Source organism: Phyllobates terribilis, unplaced genomic scaffold (genome assembly GCF_046119375.1).
Source record: "Phyllobates terribilis strain yellow unplaced genomic scaffold, ASM4611937v1 Scaffold_83__1_contigs__length_6671269, whole genome shotgun sequence".
Lineage (NCBI taxonomy): Eukaryota > Metazoa > Chordata > Amphibia > Anura > Dendrobatidae > Phyllobates > Phyllobates terribilis.
In genome coordinates this window covers 375,653-382,755 of record NW_027362843.1, presented here as the reverse complement: position 1 = coordinate 382,755, position 7,103 = coordinate 375,653, and positions in this window count along the sequence as shown.

The following is a 7,103-nucleotide window of genomic DNA, read 5'->3' as shown; positions in this document are numbered from 1 at the left end:
ATAAAACAACATAAATACAATTTAATAAAGCATAGGATAAAACAACATGAATACAATTTAATAAAGCATAGGATAAAACAACATAAATACAATTTAATAAAGCATAGGTTAAAACAAGATAAATACAATTTAATAAAGCACAGGACAAAACAACATCAATACAATTCAATAAAGCATAGGTTAAAACAACATAAATACAAGTTAATAAAGCATATGATAAAACAACATAAATACAATTTAATAAAGCATAGGATAAAACAACATGAATACAATTTAATAAAGCATAGGATAAAACAACATAAATACAAGTTAATAAAGCATAGGATAAAACAACATAAATACAATTTAATAAAGCATAGGTTAAAACAACATAAATACAATTTAATAAAGCATAGGATAAAACAACATAAATTCAATTTAATAAAGAATAGGATAAAACAACATAAATACAATTTAATAAAGCACAGGATAAAACAACATAAATTAAATTTAATAAAGCATAGGATAAAACAAGATAAATAAAATTTAATAAAGCATAGGATAAAACAACATAAATACAATTTAATAAAGCATAGGATAAAACAACATAAATACAATTTAATAAAGCATAGGATAAAACAACATAAATACAATTTAATAAAGCATAGGATAAAACAACATAAATACAATTTAATAAAGCATAGGTTAAAACAACATAAATACAATTTAATAAAGCATAGGATAAAACAACATAAACACAATTTAATAAAGCATTGGATAAAACAACATAAATACAATTTAATAAAGCATAGGATAAAACAACATAAATACAATTTAATAAAGCATAGGATAAAACAACATAAATACAATTTAATAAAGCATAGGATAAAACAACATAAATCAAATTTAATAAAGCATAGGTTAAAACAACATAAATACAATTTAATAAAGCATAGGACAAAACAACATAAATACAATTTAATAAAGCATAGTTTAAAACAACATAAATACAATTTAATAAAGCATAGGATAAAACCACAGAAATACAATTAATAAAGCATAGGATAAAACAACATAAATACAATTTAATAAAGCATAGGACAAAACAACATAAATACAATTTAATAAAGCATAGGACAAAACAACATAAATACAATTTAATGAAACATAGGATAAACAACATAAATACAATTTAATAAAGCATAGGACAAAACAACATAAATACAATTTAATAAAGCATAGGATAAAACAACATAAATCAAATTTAATAAAGCATAGGTTAAAACAACATAAATACAATTTAATAAAGCATAGGACAAAACAACATAAATACAGTTTAATAAAGCATAGTTTAAAACAACATAAATACAATTTAATAAAGCATAGGATAAAACCACAGAAATACAATTTAATAAAGCATAGGATAAAACAACATAAATACAATTTAATAAAGCATAGGACAAAACAACATAAATAAAATTTAATAAAGCATAGGATAAAACAACATAAATACAATTTAATAAAGCATAGGATAAAACAACATAAATAAAATTTAATAAAGCATAGGTTAAAATAACATAAATACAATTTAATAAAGCATAGGACAAAACACCATAAAAACAATTTAATAAAGCATAGTTTAAAATAACATAAATACAATTTAATAAAGCATAGGATAAAACCACAGAATTACAATTTAATAAAGCATAGGATAAAACAACTTAAATACAATTTAATAAAGCATAGGATAAACAACATAAATACAATTTAATAAAGCATAGGCTAAAACTACATAAATACAATTTAATAAAGCTTAGGATAAAACAAATTAAATACAATATAATAAAGCATAGGATAAAACAACATAAATTCAATTTAATAAAGCATAGGATAAAACAACATAAATACAATTTAATAAAGCATAGGTTAAAACAACATAAATACAATTTAATAAAGCATAGGACAAAACAACATAAATACAATTTAATAAAGCATAGGATAAAACAACATAAATCAAATTTAATAAAGCATAGGTTAAAACAACATAAATACAATTTAATAAAGCATAGGACAAAACAACATAAATACAGTTTAATAAAGCATAGTTTAAAACAACATAAATACAATTTAATAAAGCATAGGATAAAACCACAGAAATACAATTTAATAAAGCATAGGATAAAACAACATAAATACAATTTAATAAAGCATAGGACAAAACAACATAAATAAAATTTAATAAAGCATAGGATAAAACAACATAAATACAATTTAATAAAGCATAGGATAAAACAACATAAATAAAATTTAATAAAGCATAGGTTAAAATAACATAAATACAATTTAATAAAGCATAGGACAAAACAACATAAAAACAATTTAATAAAGCATAGTTTAAAACAACATAAATACAATTTAATAAAGCATAGGCTAAAACTACGTAAATACAATTTAATAAAGCATAGTTTAAAACAACATAAATACAATTTAATAAAGCATAGGATAAAACCACAGAAATACAATTAATAAAGCATAGGATAAAACAACATAAATACAATTTAATAAAGCATAGGACAAAACAACATAAATACAATTTAATAAAGCATAGGACAAAACAACATAAATACAATTTAATGAAACATAGGATAAACAACATAAATACAATTTAATAAAGCATAGGACAAAACAACATAAATACAATTTAATAAAGCATATGTTATAACAACATAAATACAATTTAATAAATCATATGTTATAACAACATAAATACAATTTAATAAAGCATAAGATATAACAACATGAATATAATTTAGTAAAGCATAAGATAAAACAACATGAATACAATTTAATAAAGCATAGGTTAAAACAACATAAATACAATTTAAGAAAGCATAGGATAAAACTACATAAATACATTTTAATAAACATAGGATAAAACAACATAAATACAATTTAATAAAGCATAGGTTAAAACAACATAAATACAATTTAATAAAGCATAGGACAAAACAACATAAATACAATTTAATAAAGCATAGGATAAAACAACATAAATCAAATTTAATAAAGCATAGGTTAAAACAACATAAATACAATTTAATAAAGCATAGGACAAAACAACATAAATACAGTTTAATAAAGCATAGTTTAAAACAACATAAATACAATTTAATAAAGCATAGGATAAAACCACAGAAATACAATTTAATAAAGCATAGGATAAAACAACATAAATACAATTTAATAAAGCTTAGGACAAAACAACATAAATAAAATTTAATAAAGCATAGGATAAAACAACATAAATACAATTTAATAAAGCATAGGATAAAACAACATAAATAAAATTTAATAAAGCATAGGTTAAAATAACATAAATACAATTTAATAAAGCATAGGACAAAACAACATAAAAACAATTTAATAAAGCATAGTTTAAAACAACATAAATACAATTTAATAAAGCATAGGCTAAAACTACATAAATACAATTTAATAAAGCTTAGGATAAAACAAATTAAATACAATATAATAAAGCATAGGATAAAACAACATAAATTCAATTTAATAAAGCATAGGATAAAACAACATAAATACAATTTAATAAAGCATAAGATAAAACAACATAAATACAATTTAATAAAGCTTAGGATAAAACAACATAAATACAATTTAATAAAGCATAGGATAAAACAACATAAATACTATTTAATAAAGCATAGGATAAAACCACATAAATACAATTTAATAAAGCACAGGATAAAACAACATAAATAAAATTTAATAAAGCATAGGATACAACAACATAAATAAAATTTAGCAAAGCATAGGTCAAAATAACATAAATACAATTTAATAAAGCATAGGATAAAACAACATAAATACAATTTAATAAAGCATAGGATATAACAACATAAATAAAATTTAATAAAGCATAGGATAAAACAACATAAATTCAATTTAATAAAGCATAGGATAAAACAACATAAATACAATTTAATAAAGCATAGGATAAAACAACATGATTACAATTTAATAAAGCATAGGATAAAACAACATAAATACAATTTAATAAAGCATAGGTTAAAACAAGATAAATACAATTTAATAAAGCACAGGACAAAACAACATCAATACAATTCAATAAAGCATAGGTTAAAACAACATCAATACAAGTTAATAAAGCATAGGATAAAACAACATAAATACAATTTAATAAAGCATAGGATAAAACAACAAGAATACAATTTAATAAAGCATAGGATAAAACAACATAAATACAATTTAATAAAGCATAGGTTAAAACAACATAAATACAATTTAATAAAGCATAGGACAAAACACCATAAAAACAATTTAATAAAGCATAGTTTAAAATAACATAAATACAATTTAATAAAGCATAGGATAAAACCACAGAATTACAATTTAATAAAGCATAGGATAAAACAACTTAAATACAATTTAATAAAGCATAGGATAAACAACATAAATACAATTTAATAAAGCATAGGCTAAAACTACATAAATACAATTTAATAAAGCTTAGGATAAAACAAATTAAATACAATATAATAAAGCATAGGATAAAACAACATAAATTCAATTTAATAAAGCATAGGATAAAACAACATAAATACAATTTAATAAAGCATAGGTTAAAACAACATAAATACAATTTAATAAAGCATAGGACAAAACAACATAAATACAATTTAATAAAGCATAGGATAAAACAACATAAATCAAATTTAATAAAGCATAGGTTAAAACAACATAAATACAATTTAATAAAGCATAGGACAAAACAACATAAATACAGTTTAATAAAGCATAGTTTAAAACAACATAAATACAATTTAATAAAGCATAGGATAAAACCACAGAAATACAATTTAATAAAGCATAGGATAAAACAACATAAATACAATTTAATAAAGCATAGGACAAAACAACATAAATAAAATTTAATAAAGCATAGGATAAAACAACATAAATACAATTTAATAAAGCATAGGATAAAACAACATAAATAAAATTTAATAAAGCATAGGTTAAAATAACATAAATACAATTTAATAAAGCATAGGACAAAACAACATAAAAACAATTTAATAAAGCATAGTTTAAAACAACATAAATACAATTTAATAAAGCATAGGCTAAAACTACGTAAATACAATTTAATAAAGCATAGTTTAAAACAACATAAATACAATTTAATAAAGCATAGGATAAAACCACAGAAATACAATTAATAAAGCATAGGATAAAACAACATAAATACAATTTAATAAAGCATAGGACAAAACAACATAAATACAATTTAATAAAGCATAGGACAAAACAACATAAATACAATTTAATGAAACATAGGATAAACAACATAAATACAATTTAATAAAGCATAGGACAAAACAACATAAATACAATTTAATAAAGCATATGTTATAACAACATAAATACAATTTAATAAATCATATGTTATAACAACATAAATACAATTTAATAAAGCATAAGATATAACAACATGAATATAATTTAGTAAAGCATAAGATAAAACAACATGAATACAATTTAATAAAGCATAGGTTAAAACAACATAAATACAATTTAAGAAAGCATAGGATAAAACTACATAAATACATTTTAATAAACATAGGATAAAACAACATAAATACAATTTAATAAAGCATAGGTTAAAACAACATAAATACAATTTAATAAAGCATAGGACAAAACAACATAAATACAATTTAATAAAGCATAGGATAAAACAACATAAATCAAATTTAATAAAGCATAGGTTAAAACAACATAAATACAATTTAATAAAGCATAGGACAAAACAACATAAATACAGTTTAATAAAGCATAGTTTAAAACAACATAAATACAATTTAATAAAGCATAGGATAAAACCACAGAAATACAATTTAATAAAGCATAGGATAAAACAACATAAATACAATTTAATAAAGCATAGGACAAAACAACATAAATAAAATTTAATAAAGCATAGGATAAAACAACATAAATACAATTTAATAAAGCATAGGATAAAACAACATAAATAAAATTTAATAAAGCATAGGTTAAAATAACATAAATACAATTTAATAAAGCATAGGACAAAACAACATAAAAACAATTTAATAAAGCATAGTTTAAAACAACATAAATACAATTTAATAAAGCATAGGCTAAAACTACATAAATACAATTTAATAAAGCTTAGGATAAAACAAATTAAATACAATATAATAAAGCATAGGATAAAACAACATAAATTCAATTTAATAAAGCATAGGATAAAACAACATAAATACAATTTAATAAAGCATAAGATAAAACAACATAAATACAATTTAATAAAGCTTAGGATAAAACAACATAAATACAATTTAATAAAGCATAGGATAAAACAACATAAATACTATTTAATAAAGCATAGGATAAAACCACATAAATACAATTTAATAAAGCACAGGATAAAACAACATAAATAAAATTTAATAAAGCATAGGATACAACAACATAAATAAAATTTAGCAAAGCATAGGTCAAAATAACATAAATACAATTTAATAAAGCATAGGATAAAACAACATAAATACAATTTAATAAAGCATAGGATATAACAACATAAATAAAATTTAATAAAGCATAGGATAAAACAACATAAATTCAATTTAATAAAGCATAGGATAAAACAACATAAATACAATTTAATAAAGCATAGGATAAAACAACATGAATACAATTTAATAAAGCATAGGATAAAACAACATAAATACAATTTAATAAAGCATAGGTTAAAACAAGATAAATACAATTTAATAAAGCACAGGACAAAACAACATCAATACAATTCAATAAAGCATAGGTTAAAACAACATCAATACAAGTTAATAAAGCATAGGATAAAACAACATAAATACAATTTAATAAAGCATAGGATAAAACAACAAGAATACAATTTAATAAAGCATAGGATAAAACAACATAAATACAATTTAATAAAGCATAGGTTAAAACAACATAAATACAATTTAATAAAGCATAGGTTAAAACAACATAAATACAATTTAATAAAGCATAGGACAAAACAACATCAATACAAT